Raw genomic sequence first — 21110 nt, 5'->3', positions numbered from 1 at the left:
GGTGACAAATCGGGAATTAAAGGTGCAGGGGCTGGTTGTGCTTTTTCTTTAAATACCAGCCGGCCATCTGGGGTCTCCTGCAGACATCTGGTCTTAGCTGCAAAACCTGGATCTTCCTGCCAGGTCTCTGGGGTGATGGCAGGGGAGAGAGGTTTCTGGAGCAGGGTGACTCCTGCTGCAAATAGTCCTTGTATGGACCGCATGGGGGTATATTCGACTCGGTCCCCAATATACAAGGTATGCCTCTCCTGGGGCAAGTAGTGTCTCTTTACTGATCTGCGGCCTACAAACACTTCTGTGCCTGAATGGTTGTCTTGGAGAAAACCCACGCCTCTTTCTACAGAGAACCATAGGATGGTTCCTGTACGCCTAGTCAGGATGGGATCTCCGGACTGGGGGCTGTCTAGTACCTCCTTCACGCACTCTTCTACGGCCGATTTATATTCACAGGCCGTCTGGGCAAAAGCTGTGATCTCATGGGGTACCTCTGGGTTAAGGCTGCTGAGTTGACTGTAGCTGGTCAGTGGAGTGGAATCCCTGGCCGCCTCCACCGCACCAGTAGGTGGCTGTGGCTTGGTAGGCCTCAGGTTAATAGGCGGTGATGGGGTCTCTGGACGTGGCGGTGGAGTGGACATGGACCTGGCCTTGGCCTCAGGGAGCGGGGTAGCTCCTACCTGATGTCTTGGCCGTGCGGCCGGTTCTGGTGTCCTCCACTGGTCCTTTCCGGATTCAGGCACCATCTGGATCACGGCCTTCTTCTCCGCTGGTGGAGTGACGTCAGCGACGGCCTCTGCGGGAGCGGGTACAAAGTCTACATCCATCCGGGCAGGTTCGTCAGCTTCCGCAGGTGCACTGTACACGGCGGAGGGATCCACGGCCTCCTGGTACTCGATTACCAGGTCTGGAACACCGCTATCAGGAATCGGGACTTCATCGTGGGTCTGCGCAGGCATCTCTGATAGCTCAGGTAGGGTAGATGCAGCAGGGATCTGGAGCGCAGGGGTATCCACAGCCTCCTGTCGGGCAGTAAGAGCTGAGGGTCCGCGTCTCTGTATTAGCTGAGAGACCCGGATCTCCATAGGCTGTTCGGAGTATATGTCCTCCCCATCAATAGCCATGGCATTCCATCTTGGTCGCGGATAGGCTATCTTCACTGTGCTCTGGCACACGCTGATTGCTAACACTAAAGGAGGGGCACAGAGGGCGGAGCTTTTATCACCTCTGGCCTGATCATAGACAAGTCCATAGAGGGCGTTCTCCAAGTTTCCCGCTCCTGAAGGGGCGTATTCGATATCTTCGCGCTTTTCCTGAGGGGGTGCAGCTACATTTTCTGGGGGGCGTATTCCTCATTTTCGCGCTCCTGGGAGGGGGTTTCTTGATTTCTTTGTCTTCTAGCATGAAGATGCAGCGCCATCTTGAAACGAATATGGCGAATCTCCACAATACCGAATTAACTTTTCAAGTGCTGCAGCGCACGTGCAGCGCTCTCTTTGACACAGCAATGCAAGTAAGACAATCACTTTTTTTGCGATTTCTGTACAATCTTCATCCCTGATTGTTATACTGTGCAGCATGCGGTTTAAGTCTGTTTTTTTTTGGCACAATTAGATGCGGTTCTGCTGTTTAGGGATGGACACACAATATAATCCGATCCTGTTCGTGACGCCACTTGAATGCAATGAGCAGGACACTGGGTCATTGGGGCTGCTATGCAGTGGGTCAGCTTTAGGTGTAATTAAGTTTGTGACGCCAGTTGCAGCTTGCGCAGGTACTGTAGAAGGGCCCTTTAACCCTTTCATGACCAAGGGTCATTGATGCCCCAGTGTCCAGGTCAAAATTTACAAATCTGACATGCGTCACTTTATGTGGTAATTGCTTTGGAACACTTTTATTTATCGAAGCCATTCTGAGATTGTTTTCTCGTGACATATTGTACTTCATGATAGTCATATATTTGAGTCAATATATTTCACCTTTATTTATGAAAAGGTACCAAATTTATAAAAAAAATTCACAATTTTCTAAATTTCAATTTCTCTGCTTCTAAAACAGAAAGTCATACCTAATAAAATATTTACTACTTAACATTTCCCATATGTCTACTTTATATTGGCATCGTTTTGGAAACGTCATTTTATTTTTTTAGGACGTTAGAAGGCTTAGAAGTTTAGAAGCAATTCTTCAAATTTTTAAGAAAATTTCCAAAACCCACTTTTTAAGGACCAGGTTCAGGTCTGAAGTCACTTTGTGGGGCTACATAGTGGAAACCCCCCATAAATGACCCCATTGTAGAAACTACACCCCTCAAGTTACTCAAAACTGACTTTTTTAACCATTTAGGTGTTCCACAAGAATTCAAGGAAAATGGAGATGAAATTTCTAAATTTCACTTTTTTGGCAGATTTTCCATTTTATTACATTTTTTTCTTTAACACATTGAGGGTTAGCAGCCAAACAAAACTCAACATTTATTACCCTGATTTTGCGGTTTACAGAAACACCCCACATGTGGTCGTAAACTGATGTAAGGGCGCACAGCAGGGCGCAGAAGGAAAGGAACGTCGTATGGTTTTTGGAAGGCAGATTTTGCTAAACTGGTTTTAGATGCCATGTCCCATTTAAAGCCCCCCTGATGCACCCATACAGTAGAAACTCCCAAAAAGTGACCCTATTTTGGAAACTAGGGGATAAGGTGCCAGTTTTATTGGTACTATTTTGGGGTACATATGATTTTTAATTGCTCTATATTAAGTTTTTTGTGAGGCAAGGTAACTGAAAAATGGCTGTTTTGGCACAGTTTATTTTTATTTTTTTACAAGATTCAACTGACAGGGTAGATCATGGGCTATTTTTATAGAGCAGGTTGTTATGGACGCAATGATATCAAATATGTCTACTTTCTTTGTTTATTTGTTTCAGTTTTACATAATAAAGCAATTTTGAAAAAGAAATTATGTTTTTGTGTCTCCATTTTCTGAACGCCATATGTTTTTTATTTTTCTGCCGATCGTCTTGTGCAGGGGCTCATTTTTTGCAGAAAGAGTAGAGGTTTTTATTGGTACCATTTTTGGGTACATAGGATTTTTTGATCATTCATTATTACACTTTATGGGGCAAGGTGACCAAAAAATTGGCTGTTTTGGAACAGTTTTTATTTATTTATTTTTACAGCGTTTATCTGAGGGGTTAGGTCCTGTGACAGTTTTATAGAGCAGATCGTTACAGACGTGGCAATACCTAAGAGGTATACTTTTTCTTATTTATTTAAGTTTTACACAATAATAGCATTTCTGAAACCAAAAAAATTATGTTTTAGTGTCTCCATAGTCTGAGAGCCATAGATTGTTTATTTTTTGGGCGATTGTCTTAAATAGGGTATCATTTTTTGCGGTATGGAGTAACGGTTTGATTGGTACTATTTTGGGGGTCATAAGCCTTTTTGATCGCTTGCTGTTGCACTTTTTGTGATGTAAGGTGACAAAAATGGCTTTTTTTACACCTTTTTTTTTTATGGTGTTTATCGGACGGGGTCTATCATGTGATATATTTATAGAGACGGTCGTTATGGATGTGGTGATACCTAAAATGATTTTTTTTTTTTTGTTTATAGGAAAAAGCAATTTCTTTTTTTAATTTTACATTTTCATTTATTTATTTATTTTTACTTTTATTATTTTCACTTTTTTTTTTTATCAAGTCCCTCTTGGATCTTGAAGATCCAGTGGGGCTGATGGCTGTACTATACTTTGCAATGCTCTTGCATTGCAAAGTATAATACAATCAGATGCCCTGTAGGTGGCAACAGCGGACGCTTTTGCAAAGCGTCCGGTTGCCATGGCAGCGCAGCAGCCCAGATGGTGGAGAGAGGGAGCCCCCTCCCTCTATTAACCCCATGGATGCCGCTGCCGTGGCATCTATGGGGTTACAGCAGAGTGTCAGCATAGAGCTGACACTCTCTGCTGATGGCGGCGGCTCAGGAATGGAGCCGCCGCCATCACACACAGCAGGGGGACCGCACTGCATGGGGGCAGCACTGGAAAGGGGGTAGCATTGAGTGAGTCACGGCCAGCATTGAGGGGGCAGGACTGGAGGAATGTATGTAGCGGGGAGGGGGCGGACCGCAGGAGATAAGCAGCAGGATTTAGCGGCAGGCGGACACAAGGGGGGGCTTGAAGGGGCACATATGGGGGGCACAGATCAGGGAGGGGAGGGCACAAGGACACATTACCTGATTTCAGGCTCTGATCTGCAGAGCGCAGATCAGAACCTGAAACCGGCATTTTTTCACTGCCGCGATCCGATTGGTTAGTCTGCACAGACTAACCAATCGGATCGATTGTCGGCAAGGGGCCACTCTGATTGGTCCCTTGCCGGCATTACTGAACTGTAAAGAGCTGGCTTGACGTCTATATATGTGGTAGCTGCACGGGGTATGTGCAGCTATCACGTATATATACAGATTGCGGTCGGGAAGGGGTTAAGATGGTATAGCTCATGTACTAGGTTAGGAATGCCAGAGGGGGATATTGTCTCTGTATTGTGTCAACGGTGTCTCCTACCTTAGTACGGCCGGACTCCTGTATCCTGGCTCACATGCAACAAATTTGAGTGTTGTAAATAGGAGTAATGTAGGAATGATGGAATTCCACACAGAGAATAGGGTCCAACTTGTCTTTACTTGATGTTATATCCTGCAGCTCTAGATCCATACAATATTACAGCAATAGTCTTTAGATCCCAGCAGGTGTTGGCAATATGTGGCAGGAATTATATCTATATTCTGCATCTGAACATACGCCTTTAAGAATCTGGCAGGTATCTGTCTTCTGCTCTGTCTATCTTCTGCTTTGTGTGGGCCTGACTAGCTATGGAGGTACTTATCTTCTCCTTGTATTTGGAATCTGTTACTTACAGGACTGCTCTCAGGGAATGGTGGTTTCTTCCTGGAGATCTAGTAGTTCTGAAGATGGCTGCTTTCTTTGTCATCCAGCTGAGGTAAGGAACTCAGGCTGGGAATGTTGCTTTGGGCCTCAGGTTAGGCCTAAATCCTTAGTTGGGATCCCTGTTTCTGGGAGCTCCTATTCACACAGCCTACCCCAACAGGTCTATTCCACTCTAGGTATACTAACTTGCCTTATTCTGTCTACATATTGCTGCCACCTGCTGGTGTACATTTGGAATTACAGCAAATACATAAAATACAGACATAGAAATGGCATACAATATAAATGCAATGTCAGGTTACACAGGGTGACAACACATCTACACTTTAACATCATGAAGCTGGGTGTCAGAGTTTTTGTGACATACTCTGGGATGTTACATATACATCTGGTGCATTTGCAGGATTAGTCAGAGTGCAATTTAAGCTACAATTACAGCCATAATTTTCTGGGTTTTTACAAACACCCTTTTTTGGCAAAATACACTATTTTACAGCCCTTGATGCATCTGCACATGTGAAATTCAAGCGTTATATACAGCTTTCATATTCTGTTAGTAAAAGAACACACTTTTTTGGCAATATCCAACATCTGGTTGCAGGATTAGTCAGTGTACAATTTAAGCTAGAAATACAGCCATAATTTTATGGGTTTTTAAAAACACCCTTTTTTGGCAAAATACACTATGTTTCAGCACTCACTGCATCTGCACGTGTGAAATTCAATTGTTATATACAGCTTCCATATTCTGTTATTAAAAAAACAACCTTTTTTTGCAAAATACTTAATATTGCAGCCCTTGCTGCATCTGTGATTGTTAAAAACATGTTTTAAAAAATTTAATAATTTTCTGGCTTTGAAAAAACACAAATTTTTGGCAATATCCAACATCTGGTGCCTTTGCAGGATTAGTCAGTTTGCAATTTAAGCTAGAAATACAGACATAATTTTCAGGATTTTTAAAAACACCCTTTTTTTTGCAAAATACACAATTTTACAGCCCTTGCAGCATCAGCACGTGTGAAGTTCAAGGGTTCTATACTGCTGTCATATTCAGATATTAAACAAACACTCATTTTGGGCAAAAAACTTTGATTGCGGCCTAGTCTGTATCAGTCCGTGTGAGATGCAAACTTTAGATACTATGGTTTTATTCAGTTATTTGAAAAACAGCCATTTTGGTCAAAAAACTTAAATTGCGGCCTAGTCTGGATCTGTACGTGTGAGATACATACTTTACATACTGTGGTTCTATTCAGTTATTTGCAAAACAGCCATTTTGGGCAAAGAACTTTAATTGCGGCCTAGTCTGGATCTGTAAGTGAGATACACACTTTAGATACTGTGGTTATATTCTGTTATTTGAAAAACAGCCATTTTGGGCAAAAAATATTTAATTGCGGCCTAGTTCTGGATCTGTACGTGTAAGATACACACTTTAGATATTGTGGTTATATTCTTCTATTAATAAAATACCCTTTTTGGGCAAAATACACAATTTTACAGCCCTTGCTACATCAGTACGTGTGAAATTCAAGGGTTATATACTGCTGTCATATTCAGTTATTAAACAAACACCCATTTTGGGCAAATTTTTTTATTTTGCAGTCTTTTCTGCATATGTCATTGTGAGATACACACTGTAGATACTGTGGTTCTATTCAGATAATTGAAAAACAACCATTTTGGGCAAAAAACTTTAATTGCGGCCTAGTCTGGATCAGGACGTTTGAGATACACACTTTAGATACTGTGGTTCTATTCAGTTATTTGAAAAACAACCATTTTGGGCAAAAAACTTTAATTGCGGACTAGTTTGGATCAGTCCGTGTGAGATACACACTTTAGATACTGTGGTTATATTCTGTTATTTGAAAAACAGCCATTTTGGTCAAAAAACTAAAATTGCGGCCTAGTCTGGATCTGTACTTGTGAAATAAACACTTTAGATACTGTGGTTATATTCTTCTATTAATAAAACACCCTTTTTGGGCAAAATATGCTATTTTACAGCCCTTGCTGCATCAGCACGTGTGAAATTCAAGGGTTATATACTGCTGTCATATTCTGTTATTAATAAAACACTCATTTTGGGCAAAAAAACTTTAATTGAAGCCTAGTCTGGATCAGTCCGTGTGAGATACACACTTTAGATACTGTGGTTCTATTCAGTTATTTGAAAAACAGGCATTTTGGTCAAAAAACTTTAATTGCGGCCTAGTCTGGATCTGTACGTGTGAGGTACACACTTTAGATACTGTAGTTATATTCTGTTATTTAAAAAAAACAGCCATTTTGGGCAAAAAACTTTAATTCGGCCTAGTCTGGATCTGTACGTGTGAGATACACACTTTAGATACTGTGGTTGTATTCTTCTATTAATAAAACATCCTTTTTGGCCAAAATACACAATTTTACAGCCTTTGCTGCATCAGCACGTGCAAAATTCAAGGGTTATATACTGCTGTCATATTCTGTTATTAAACAAACACCCATTTTGGGCAAAAAACTTTAATTGCGGACTAGTCTGCATCTGTACATGTGAGATACACCCTTTACATACTGTGGTTCTATTCAGTTACTTGATAAACAGTCATTTTGTGCAAAAAACTTAAATTGCGGCCTAGTCTGGATCAGTCCGTGTGAAATACAAACTTTAGATACTGTGGTTATATTCTTCTATTAATAAAACACCCTCTTTGGGCAAAATACACAATTTTACAGCCCTTGCTGCATCAGCACATGTGAAATTCAAGGGTTATATACTGCTGTCATATTCTGTTATTAAACAAAGACCCATTTTGGGCCAAAAACTTAATTTTGCATCCTTTGCTGCATATGTCATTGTGAGATACACACTTTAGATACTGTGGTTCTATTCAGATATTTAAAAAACAACCATTTTGGGCAAAAAACTTTAATTGCAGCCTAGTCTGGATCAGGACGTATGAGATACATCCTTTAGATACTGTGGTTCTATTCAGTGTTTTGAAAACAACCATTTTGGGAAAAAACTTTAATTGCGGCCTAGTCTGGATCAGTCCGTGTGACATACACACTTTAGATACTGTGGTTATATTCTTCTATTAATAAAACACCCATTTTGGGCAAAATACACAATTTTACAGCCCTTGCAGCATCAACACGTGTGAAGTTCAAGGGTTCTATACTGCTGTCATATTCAGTTATTAAACAAATACTCATTTTGGGCAAAAAACTTTGATTGCGGCCTAGTCTGTATCAGTCTATGTGAGATGCACACTTTAGATACTGTGGTTTTATTTAGTTATTTGAAAAACAGCCATTTTGGTCAAAAACTTAAATTGCGGCCTAGTCTGGATCTGTACGTGTGAGATACACACTTTAGATACTGTGGTTCTATTCAGTTATTTGAAAAACAACCATTTTGGGCAAAAAACTTAAAGAGGACCTTTCACCAGAAGAAAGTATCTAAACTAACTATACAGACGTGTAGAGCGGCGCCCAGGGATCCCCCTGCACTTACTGTTATCCCCGGGCGCCGCTCCGTTCCCCGGTTATAGCCTCCGGTATGTTCGTAGTTAGACTCCACCCAGAGGAACCTGCCACGGTCTCCTTATCCTATGCTGTAGCGCTGGCCAATCGCAGTGCTCAGCTCATAGCCTGGCTAGTCTGTATAGTCAGTTTAGATACTTTCTTCTGGTGAAAGGTCCTCTTTAAATTGAGGCCTAGTCTGGATCTGTACATGTGAGATACAACCTTTACATACTGTCGTTCTATTCTGCTATTAATTTAATACCCATTTAGGGCAAGATCCTAAATTTGAGAAATATGAGGAGATCGTCAAATAAGGGACGTGGCCCAGGTCGTGGTGCTGCTGGTGGAGCTCCTGTTGCAGGGGAAGGATGTGGTCGATCTGTGCCAGCTACACCACAAGTGAAACCCCTTCCTCAGGTGTGAGTAGGCGACAGAATCTGCAGCAGCATTTGGTCGGGCCAAATGCGGCTCTGCGAATGGTGAGGCCAGAACAAGTACAGGCGATAGTAGATTGGGTTGCTAAAAGTGCCTCCAGTTCTTTCACATTGTCTCCCACTCAGTCTCCTGCTGAAAGATCAGAGTTGGCACCTGCAGCCGATGTCCATCAGTCTTTCACCTCACCCCCTTGCAAATCAGCGAAGCAGTCTGAGCCCCAAGTCATGCAGCAGTCTCTTCTGCTTTTTGATGACTCTGTTAGCAGGGTTTCCCAGGGCCATCCACCTAGCCCTGCCCCAAAAGTGGAAGAGATTGAGTGCACCGATGCCCAACCACTTATGTTTCAAGATGAGTACATGGGAGGACCATCGCAGCACGTCTCGGATGATGACGAAACACCGCCTCATATGCAACGTGCCCACAAGCTGGAACTCCACCTTGCACATGCTGGCCAGACTGTGCGAGCAGCAGTAGGCGATAGTGGAGTTTCAGCTGCAGCACGCATGGGTGAGTCGCTCTGCGGAACAGCACCACTTCACCACCAATGACTGGGCCTCCAATGCGAGACCTGTGTTCCTTGTTGCGCTGTTTCGAGTACTCCACCAACATGGCCAGTGCCGATAACACCGTTCTCAGCGTTACTATCCCACTTCTATGCCTCCTTGTAAATAAACGCTGCTGGCGATGATTGAAGAGGATGTGGCACAAGAGGAGGAGGAGGAAGAGGGATCATTTCATAGGGTTTCCGGCCAGTCATTCACAAGTGGCTCCGAGGGTGGGTTCCTGCACCCACAAATGCCAGGTACACAATTGTCCAGCCAGGGCTCAGTTCTGGAGGATGATAAGGTGGAGGATGAGGAGGAGGAGATGGAGGAGGAGGAACCTTGTTCACAGCAGTGTGGCACCCAGACCAGCTCATAACCATCACTGGTGCGTGGCTGGGGGGATACAGAGGACACAGACGATACACCTCCCACAGAGGACAGCTTTTCGTTGCCTCTGGGCAGCCTGGCACACATGAGCGATTACATGCTGCAGTGTCTCTGCAACGACCACCGAGTTGCCCACATTGTGCTGATCACTGGGTGGCCACGCTTCTGGATCCCCGTTACAAGGACAACGTACCGTCCTTAATTCCCTCACTGGAGCGTGATCGTAAGATGCGCGAGTACAAGCACACGCTGGTAGGCGCGCTGCTGGTGGCATTCCCACCTGACAGCGGGGGCGAAGTGGAAGCACAAGGCGAAGGCAGAGGAGGAGGAAGAGGTCGCCAACGCAGCACCTCAGAAGGCAGGGTTAGCATGGCCAAAATGTGGAAAAGCTTTGTCAGCCCGCCACCACAACCAGCACCACTAGCTGATATTGAACATCTTAGCAGGAGGCAGCATTTCACCAACATGGTGGAACAGTATGTGTGCACACGCCTACACGTACTGAATGGCGGATCTGCCCCCTTCAACTTCTAGGTCTCCAAATTGGGCACATGGCCTGAGCTTGCCCTTTACGCCTTGGAGGTGCTGGCCTGCCCTGCAGCCAGTGTATTATCTGAATAGGTGTTTTGCACGGCAGGGGGCTTTATCACAGACAAGGGCAGCCGCCTGTCCACAGCCAATGTGGACAAGCTCACGTTCATTAAAATGAACCAGGCATGGAACCCACAGGACTTGTCCGTATCTTGTGCAGAATGTATACCGGCCATAACCAGCCATTGTTATACTACAGTGCAATTGCTCATTCTTGTATTTTGGATATTTCACACTCTTTTGGAGTCTACCCTAATAAAAAAATTAAAAATTAAAACCAAAAACCAGTGTTGGCTACCTCGTCCTCCTCCACCGCTGCTTCCACCTACACCACTACGTCCACCGACTCCTCAAACTCCTACTACATATGGATCTCCACGTCATAAATCAAGTTTTTTATTTTTATTTGAATTTATTTTATTTTATGTCATTTCACTAATTTGTCAGTTACATTTTCGTGTGAAAATCATCCATTTTTGGGTGTGATATACCACTGCTATACTTAGTAGACAGTTAAATAAATTCGCAAATTTTCTGGTGAAATTGACCAATTTGTGGGTGTGATGTACCAGTGCTATACCTAGTATACAGTTAAAAAAAATTACTAATTTGTCTGTTACATTTTCGGGTGAAATTCATAAATTTTTGGGTGTGATATACCACTGCTCTACCTAGTAGACAGGTTAAAAAAAATTCACTAATTTGTCTGCTACATTTTCAGGTGAAATTCACCAATTTTTGGGTGTGATATACCACTGCTCTACCTAATAGACAGGTAAAAAAAATCACTAATTTGTCTGTTACATTTTTGGGTGAGGTTCATCAATTTTTGGGTGTGATATACCACTGCTATACCTTATAGACAGGTATAAAAATTTGTTAATTTGTCTGTTACATTTTCGGGTGAAATTCACCAAATTTTGGGTGTGATATACCACTGCTATTCATAGTAGACAGGTAAAAAAAAATCACTAATTTGTCTGTTACATTTTCAGGTGAAATTCACCAATTTTTCGGTGTGATATACCACTGCTATACCTAGTAGACAGGTAAAAAAAAATCACTAATTTGTCTGTTACATTTTCGGGTGAAATTAACCAATTTTTGGCTGTGATATACCCCTCCTCTACCTAGTTGACAGCTTAATAAATTTCAATAAATTTTATTTGACATTTTCGGGTGACATTAAACAATTTTTGGCTGTGATAGACCCTTGCTCTACCTAGTAGACAGGTTAATAAATTTCACAAATTGTTCTGTTACATTCTTGGGTTCACATTTTACAATTTGTGACGTGAATAAACCCCTGCTCTGCATAGGTGACAGGACAGAAATGTAAAAAAAAAAATCTGTTCCATTGGTGGGTGACATTAACCCATTTCTGGCGATGAAAAACCCCTACTCTGCATAGGTGACAGGGACTTAAATTTCTAAAATTCATCTTTAATTGGCCCTTTCCTTCGATCCTTCTACTTTAATAACTTTTCCCATATTTCCGCTCGATCAAAATAAAATGTCATCCATTTATCTCCCTTGGATGTGGTCTCTCTTTCTCACACTCCCTCTCTGGCGTGGAACCCTGATTCGCCGATAACCTTGATAAACATTGTAGGCTCAGAAACATCGAAAGTTGATAGAGAAGATATCCAAATGGATACAGGACGTCACGAGGGCACTACTTTTGGGCACATTTATATATTTGTATTTGGGACACATTTAACTACTTTTGGGCACATCTGTGTGTGCATTCAAGCCACAAAAGTTATATACAGTATTCCAGCAGAGAATAAATTTTATTTGGGACAAATTTAACTAGTTTTAGGCACATCTGTGTGTGCGTTTAGGCCGCAACCGTTTATACAGTATTCCAGCAGAGAATTATTTGTATTTGGCACATATTTACCTACTTTTGGGCACATCTGTATGTGCGTTCAATCCCCAAAAATTTTTACCGTATTCCAGCAGAGAATAAATTTTATTTGGGACAAATTTAACTAGTTTTAGGCACATCTGTGTGTGCGTTTAATCCACAAACGTTATATTCAGTATTCCAGCGGAGAATTATTTGTATTTGGGACACATTTAAATACTCTTCCCCTGTGTTATGCACTGCTTGCCAATCCCCTGTCGAAGGCGCAGGGCCGGATGCCCCTTTCCCTCTAACTGGTCCTTCGCAACTACATCCACTTCCCTGTCCCAGCGCAGCATCCAATTGTCCTTACCCCAGGCATTTGAACGCAAACGGAAATACCCAGCCACCCACCCACTGTTCATAGCACTAAATGTGCAACTTTCAAAATTACTGGCCCATGAAATGTTGCCATATAGGCTTGTGGAGACTGAGGCCTTCCGCAGCCTGATGTCGGCGGCCATCTCTCGGTACGCAGTCCCCAGCCGCCACTATTTTTCACGGTGTGCCGTGCCCGCCTTACACCAACATGTGTACCAGAACATCACCCGTGCCCTGACCAACGCAGTTACTGGGAAGGTGCACTTGACCACGGACACATGGACAAGTACTGGTGGCCAGGGATGCTACATTTCCCTGACCGCACACTGGGTGAATGTTGTGGAGGCCCAGGATTGCGGGCCCTATGTCCATCAGGGTCTCCACCAGCAGCTATGTTAGGCTGGTTTCACACTTGCGTTGTCCGGATCCGGCGTGTACTCCATTTGCCGGAATTACACGCCGGATCCGGAAAAACGCAAGTGAACTGAAAGCATTTGAAGACGGATCCGTCTTCAAAATGCGTTCAGTGTTACTATGGCACCCAGGACGCTTTTAAAGTCCTGGCTGCCATAGTAGTAGTGGGGAGCGGGGGAGCAGTATACTTACAGTCCGTGCGGCTCCTGGGGCGCTCCAGAATGACGTCAGGGCGCCCCATGCGCATGGATGACGCGATCCATGCGACACGTCATCCATGAGCGTGGGGCGCCCTGACGTCACTCTGGAGCGCCCGGGGAGTGTAAGTATACTGCTTCCCCGCTCCCCACTACACTTTACCATGGCTGCCAGGACTTTAGCGTCTTGGCAGCCATGGTAACCATTCAGAAAAAGCTAAACGTCGGATCCGGCAATGCGCTGAAACGACGTTTAGCTTAAGGCCGGATCCGGATTAATGCCTTTCAATGGGCATTAATTCCGGATCCGGCCTTGCGGCAAGTGTTCAGGATTTTTGGCCGGAGCAAAAAGCGCAGCATGCTGCGGTATTTTCTCCGGCCAAAAAAACGTTCCGGTCCGGAACTGAAGACATCCTGATGCATCCTGAACGGATTTCTCTCCATTCAGAATTCGGTAGCTGGAAGCAGTGTAGCACTGCTGTGGGGAAACGTCAACAGGCCTTGCTGAAGCTGATCTGCCTAGGGGACAAACAGCACATTGCTGCAGAGCTGTGGCGGGGTATAAGTGACCAGACCGAGCTGTAGATGTCGCCACTCAACCTACAACCAGGCATGGTTGTGTCGGACAATGGCCGTAACTTGGTGGCGGCTTTGGAGCTCGGCAACCTTGTAACATTTTGTTTTTATTGAAAATTTTTCATATATCAGGCATAATAAAACCTGATGCACGTGCCATGCGGTTTATTAAAACATATTCCCAAATTTGAATGAGCTACTAGTAAAGGAGCGCCGTGTGGGTACCCATTTCCGCAAGTCGTCCACAGCTTCAGCCGCTCTGTCAACGCTGCAGCAGCGCTTGGGGCTTCCAGCTCACCGACTGTTGTGCGACCTGAGCACGCGCTGGAACTCTACGTTCTGCATGTTGTCCAGGCTTTGGGAGCAGCAGAGGGCACTTGTGGAATACCAGCTGCAACATGGTCGTCGCCTTTCGAGTCAACTTCCACTATTCACAAGCAAGGAGTGGGCATTGATGGCAGACCTCTGTTAAGAAACTTTGATGAATCCACACAGATGGTAAGTGCCGATAACGCTATAATCAGCGTAAGCATCCCACTTCTGTGTCTACTCAAACTATCGCTGCTCACAATTAAGGACGATGCTCTGAATGTGGTAGACGTGGAAATAGGGGAGGACTTTAGTGTGGGTGATAGCCAGACCACCCACATTTCGTCTTCTCAGCTCGAATGGACATGAAGAGGAGGAGCTGGAGACAGTTGCCTCTGCTACAGAGGGTACTACCAACTTTCATTCCATCGGTTTGACGTGGAAGGGCACAAGGGGATGAGGAGGAGGAGATGGAGAGTCATCCTGACGTCGACATAGATGTCTTGCCTGTTGGTACTCTGGCACACATGGCTGACTTCATGTTAGGCTGCCTTTCCCGCGACCCCCGCGATATACGCATTTTAGATAACACAGATTACTGGGTGTTCACCCGTCTCGACCCCCACTACAAAGAGAGAACTTCTCATCTCTCATTCCTGTGGTGGAGAGGGCAAGTAAAATGGTGCAATACCAAAAGGTCCTTGTTGAGAAATTGCTCCAAACATTTCCATCTGACAAACCTGGCGGCTGAATCTGTACTTCCATAGGCAAACGAGGAAGGCAGACAACGGGAACACACTCCAGTTCCAACAAAGGCAGGGCAACACTCTCCAAGGCATGGCACCCCGCCAGCAACCGTACCCTGAAGCGCGGCCTAATGTCCCAAGGAGGTAAAAGTTTTGGAAGATGGTGAAGGAATACATAGCAGACCGTGTCGTGTCAGCGCCCTTAATGATCCCTCAGTGCCTTACAACTACTAGGTGTCCAAGCTGGACATGTGGCACGAACTTGCGCTCTATGCCTTGGAGGTGCTGGCCTGCCCTGCCGCCAGAGTATTGTCTGAGCATGTATTTAGTGCTGCTGGTGGCATTATAACAGATAAGCGTATCCGCTTGTCCACTGACAATGCTGACAGGTTGACTCAGATAAAAATGAACAAGGCCTGGATTGCCCCTGACTTCTCCATTCAGAGGAAAGCTGAGCTAATGAGGAACAAAAGCGGAATTTAAATGTATGCTTTATAATGTACTCAATCCACAAGATTCAGATGCACCCTTTTCACCGCAAAAAAAGGGTATATGTTTGTCCTCCTCCTCCTCTTCCAAACAGTATATATGCCCTCTAATGTTTTATATGGTCTGCTCACCTGTAGGCCCTTACTACAATGTTTTATAGGGTCCGCTCACGTTCAGGCCCTCACCTCCAATGTTTTATAAGGTCTGCTCACCGGTAGGCCCTCACCTCTAATGTTTTATACAGTCTGCTCACCTGTAGGCCCTCACTACAATGTTTTATAAGGTCCGCTCACATTCAGGCCCTCACCTCCAATATTTTATACGGTCTGCTCACCAATAGGCCCTCACCTCTAATGTTTTATACGGTCTGCTCACCTGTAGGGCCCTCACTACAATGTTTTATATGGTCCGCTCACCTTCAGGCCCTAATCTCCAATGTTTTATACGGTCTGCTCACCTGTATGTCCTCACTACAATGTTTTATAGGGTTCGCTCACCTGTAGGCCCTCACCTCTAATGATTTATAAGGTCTGTTCACCTGTAGGCCCTCACCTGTAATGTTTTATGCAGTCTGCTCACCTGAAGGCTCTCACATATAATGTTTTAGAGCAACAGCTGAACAGCAGGTCCTCATATAGGACATTAGGATGTCAGCTCAGCAGCAGGCACTCGCCCCTAATTTTTTATAGGGTCACCAGCATGCCCTTGTTCCGAATGTTTTGGAAGGTCACCAGCAGGCCATCAAGGATAATTTTTCAAGGGTGTGTATGATGCCCTCCTTTATGTGTAAGAAAGGGTGTATTGGAGTGCCGGTTCCTTGTAATATTTGGCAACCCTTTCACTTAGTGCATAGGCTTTAGAAGTGTAGCAGTGTACCTGAACAATTGTAGCACCATGTGAATACAGGTTGTATCGGAGTGCTTCTTACTTGCAATTTTTGGCAGCACTTACACTGTATATACAATTGCATATACAGGAAAGAATGTTTCCTAACAATTTTTCCTCTAAAAAGTTTTCTTTTTGGGGGGGGGGCAGGGTTTTGGGCGTTTTTTTGTCGGTCTGTAAAAGTGGCGTACAACATGGTTCCCTGCAGTGACATTGGAGTCCAAGATGCATCCAGACATGGTCCCCCTGCTGTTCCTGATCGATTTCAGAGGTGTTTTCATCACTTTCAGACCTTTTCCTATGAACCAGGCACCCTCCCCTCATCCGAGCAGGCGGTGCCTGATTGTCTCCCATTGACATCCATTATACTCGGGTGCTCGGCCGGCCGAGCGCACAAATATCGCTATGTGTTCGGACCGAGTACCCGAACACTTTGGTTCTCGCTCATCACTAGTGGTGACCATAGTAAGAAGGTACTAAGTAGAGAAGCTTTTTGGATGTTCCAATTAGGTAGCTGATTTCCAATTGGTCTTAACTAGAGTTGAGCGAACACCTAGATGTTCGGGGAGTTCGGCCGAACTTTTAAAAAATTTCCAGACCTCCTCCCTCCCCAGTATTAAAATCATTGGTGGCCAGTGCGGCCCCCCCTCCCTCCCTCCCCAGTATTAAAATCATTGGTGGCCAGTGCGGCCCCCACACCCCACCCCCCCTATTAAAATCGTTGGTGGTTAGTGCGGCCCCCCCTATTAAAATCTTTGGTGTCCAGTGTGGCCTCCCCTCTCCCCCCCCATAATTAAAATCATTAGTGGCAGTGGCCACAGGTTAACAACCCCCCTCCCCCCCATCATTGGTGGCAGCGGAGCAGCAGTTCCGATGGGAGTCCCAGTTTAATCGCTGAGGCTCCGATCGGTTACCATAGCAGCCAGGATGCTACTGCAGTCCTGGCTGCCATGGTTACTTAGCACTTTTAGCAGCATTATACTTACGTGCGCTGTCTGTGGCCGGCCAGGCGCTCCTCCTACTAGTAAGTGACATGTCTGTGCTATAAGCAATGCGCCGCACAGACCTTTAACTTACCAGTAGGAGGAGCGCCGGTCGGCCACAGACAGCGCACGTAAGTATAATGCTGCTAAAAGTGCTAAGTAACCATGGCAGCCAGGACTGCAGTAGTGTCCTGGCTGTCATGGTAACCGATCGGAGCCCCAGCGATTAAACTGGGACTCCCATCGGAACTGCCGCTCCGCTGCCACCAATGGCCGCACTAGCCACTAATGATTTTAATAGGGAGGGGGGGGCTGCACTGGCCACCAATGATTTTAATACTGGGGAGGGAGGGGGGGCCGCACTGGCCACCAATGATTTTAATACTGAGGAGGGAGGGGGGTCTGGCCCCCTGCTGCCTGGCAGCACCTGATCTCTTACAGGGGGCTGTGATCCGCACAATTAACCCCTCAGGTGTGGCACCTGAGGGGTTAATTGTGCGGATCACAGCCCCCTGTAAGGCCGTTATGTCCACAGTTCTCAGTATATTCTAACTTGAAGCGTCCCCATCACTATGGGAACGCTTCTGTGTTAGAATATACTGTCGGATCTGAGTTTTCACGATCTAACTCAAATCCGATGGTATATTCTAACATAGAGGCGTTCCCATGGTGATGGGGACGCTTCAAGTTAAAGTATACCATCGGATTGGAGAAAACTCCGATACAATGGTATATTAATATTACCCGAACACCGAACCCGAACTTTTACTGAAATGTTCGGGTTCGGGTGCCGAACACCGTAAAGTTCGGTACGAACCCGAACTTTACAGTTCGAGTTCGCTCAACCCTAGTCTTAACAGAATGCATGATCTCATACTGCAATATTTTTGAATCCTACTGAATCTTTTTAAAATTTTTGTTTGTCTTTGAGAAATAGATTTTTTAGCTTCAGGTTTTTGTATTCCAAATTTCCACCCCCACATGTGAACGCATGTGCTTTGATTGTGATTGGTGGGGGGAGGGTATATTATCTGGAGGAATAAGTTTGTTACATGTCATGAGTAAGGATCCTCACTTCGTGATCCGAAACGCCGAGACTAATGTGCCTTGTATATTTTGGATTTTAATCTCTGGAATAATAAATGTTGCTCCTTTTACCGGAAGCTGGATTCTTTCTTCATCTTAATATAATTAATAAATCAGACACATACACAAAAAAAGGATTAAATATGGCTGCTTTGCTTTATTATGGGTTACATTAAACAAATTCTCATACTTAATTAACTCATAAATAAATTAAGCCAATTAACCGCAATAATTATAATTATACAATCTACACCCACCCAGCCAAAGCTGAGTGACTCAGCCCACTAATAGGCATGCGAGGACAAACCTTAACCCCTTAGTGTCCACTAATATGCCTTTTTACTGACGTAAACAAAGGGGGTTTTAGCTAAACAGCTTGCTTTAATCACTTGTCCTGCAAAAAATAAGACCTCATACAAGTACTTTGATAAAAAAACTAAAAAGTTATAGCTCTTGGAATGCAATTTAAAAAAAATGTGTGTTTCTTTTTTGCCTTCCTCTGGATCAACTTGCAGGATAACAGGCCGAACTGGATGGATAAATGTCTTTTTTCGGCCTTATGTACTATGTTACTATGTTACTATGTCATAGCAGAGAATCAGGCTTCATGTCACCCAACACTGGAACAGGCCACTGTCAGATATTTTTAGGCCCTGGCACCCAGACAGAGGAGAGAGGTCCCATAGCAGAGATTCAGGCTTCATGTCATAGCAGAGAATCAGGCTTCATGTCACCCACCACTGGAACAGGCCATTGTCAGATATTTTTAGGCCCCGGCACCCAGACAGAGGAGAGGTTCATTCAACTTTGGGTTGCCCCGCAATATAATGGTAAAATTAAAAAAAGAGGATTGAATGAGGAAGTGCCCTGGAGTACAAGAATATATGGTTAAGGTGAGGTAGTTATAAATGTCTAATCTGCACAAGGGATGGACAGGTCCTGTGGGATCCATGCCTGGTTCATTTTTATGAACGTCAGCTTGTCCACATTGGCTGTAGACAGGCGGCTGCGTTTGTCTGTAATGACGCCCCCTGCCGTGCTGAATACACGTTCAGACAAAACGCTGGCCGCCGGTAGGCCAGCACCTCCAAGGCATAAAAGGCTAGCTCTGGCCACGTGGACAATTTGGAGACCCAGAAGTTGAATGGGGCCGAACCATCAGTCAGTTCGTGGAGGAGTGTGCACACATACTGTTCCACCATGTTAGTGAAATGTTGCCTCCTGCTAACACGTTCCGTATCAGGTGGTGGTGCAGTTAGCTGTGGCGTGGTGACAAAACTTTTCCACATCTCTGCCATGCTAACCCTGCCCTCAGAGGAGCTGGCCGTGACACAGCTGCGTTGGCGACCTCTTGCTCCTCCTCTGCCTTCGCCTTGGGCTTCCACTTGTTCCCCTGTGACATTTGGGAATGCTCTCAGTAGCGCGTCTACCAACGTGCGCTTGTACTCACGCATCTTCCTATCACGCTCCAGTGCAGGAAGTAAGGTGGGCACATTGTTTTTGTACCGGGGATCCAGCAGGGTGGCAACCCAGTAGTCCGCACACGTTAAAATGTGGGCAACTCTGCTGTCGTTGCGCAGGCACTGCAGCATGTAGTCGCTCATGTGTGCCAGGCTGCCCAGAGGTAAGGACAAGCTGTCCCCTGTGGGAGGCGTATCGTCATCGTCCTGCGTTTCCCCCCAGCCACACACCAGTGATGGGCCCGAGCTGCGTTGGGTGCCACCCCGCTGTGAACATGCTTCATCCTCCTCCTCCTCCACCTCCTCCTCATCCTCCTCGTCCTCCAGTAGTGGGCCCTATCTGGCCACATTTGTACCTGGCCTCTGCTGTTGCAAAAAACCTCCCTCTGAGTCACTTCTAAGAGACTGGCCTGAAAGTGCTAAAAATGACCCCTCTTCCTCCTCCTCCTTCTCCTGGGCCACCTCCTCTTCCATCATCGCCCTAAGTGTTTTCTCAAGGAGACATAGAAGTGGTATTGTAACGCTGATAACGGCGTCATCGCCACTGGCCATGTTGGTGGAGTACTCGAAACAGCGCAACAGGGCACACAGGTCTCGCATGGAGGCCCAGTCATTGGTGGTGAAATGGTGCTGTTCCGCAGTGCGACTGACCGGTGCGTGGTGTAGCTGAAACTCGACTATGGCCTGCTGCTGCTCGCACAGTCTGTCCAGTATGTGCAAGGTGGAGTTCCACCTGGTGGGCACGTCGCATATGAGTCGGTGAGCGGGAAGCCCGAAGTTACGCTGTAGCGCAGACAGGCGAGCAGCGGCAGGATGTGAACGCCGGAAGCTTGCACAGACGGCCCGCACTTTATGCAGCAGCTCTGACATGTCGGGGTAGTTGTGAATGAACTTCTGCACCACCAAATTCAGCACATGCGCCAGGCAAGGGATGTGCGTCAAACCGGCTAGTCCCAGAGCTGCAACGAGATTTCGCCCATTATCGCACACCACCAGGCCGGGCTTGAGGCTCACCAGCAGCAACCACTCGTCGGTCTGTTGTTCAATAACCTGCCACAACTCCTGCGCGGTGTGGGGCCTGTCCCCCAAACATATGAGTTTCAGAATGGCCTGCTGACGTTTACCCCGGGCTGTGCTGAAGTTGGTGGTGAAGGTGTGAGGCTGACTGGATGAGCAGGTGGAAGAAGAGGAGGAGGAAGCCGAGTAGGAGGAGGAGGCAACAGGAGGCAAAGAATGTTGCCCTGCGATCCTTGGCGGCAGAAGGACGTGCGCCAAAGAGCTCTCCGCCTGGGGCCCAGCCGCCACTACATTTACCCAG

General features: G+C 45.5%; 1 non-coding gene across 1 annotated transcript; it reads right to left on the bottom strand.

Annotated features, from left to right (window-relative positions):
- Positions 1-3915: 3915 nt before the first annotated feature.
- On the bottom strand, positions 3916-4001 carry LOC120979939. Its single transcript, XR_005774438.1, has one exon. It is a non-coding gene; the product is annotated as a small nucleolar RNA SNORD71 (small nucleolar RNA).
- Between the last annotated feature and the right edge of the window lie 17109 nt (positions 4002-21110).

The sequence above is a fragment of the Bufo bufo genome, chromosome 9 (genome assembly GCF_905171765.1).
Source record: "Bufo bufo chromosome 9, aBufBuf1.1, whole genome shotgun sequence".
Taxonomy (NCBI): domain Eukaryota; kingdom Metazoa; phylum Chordata; class Amphibia; order Anura; family Bufonidae; genus Bufo; species Bufo bufo.
This window is presented reverse-complemented; position numbering and strand designations above follow the sequence as displayed.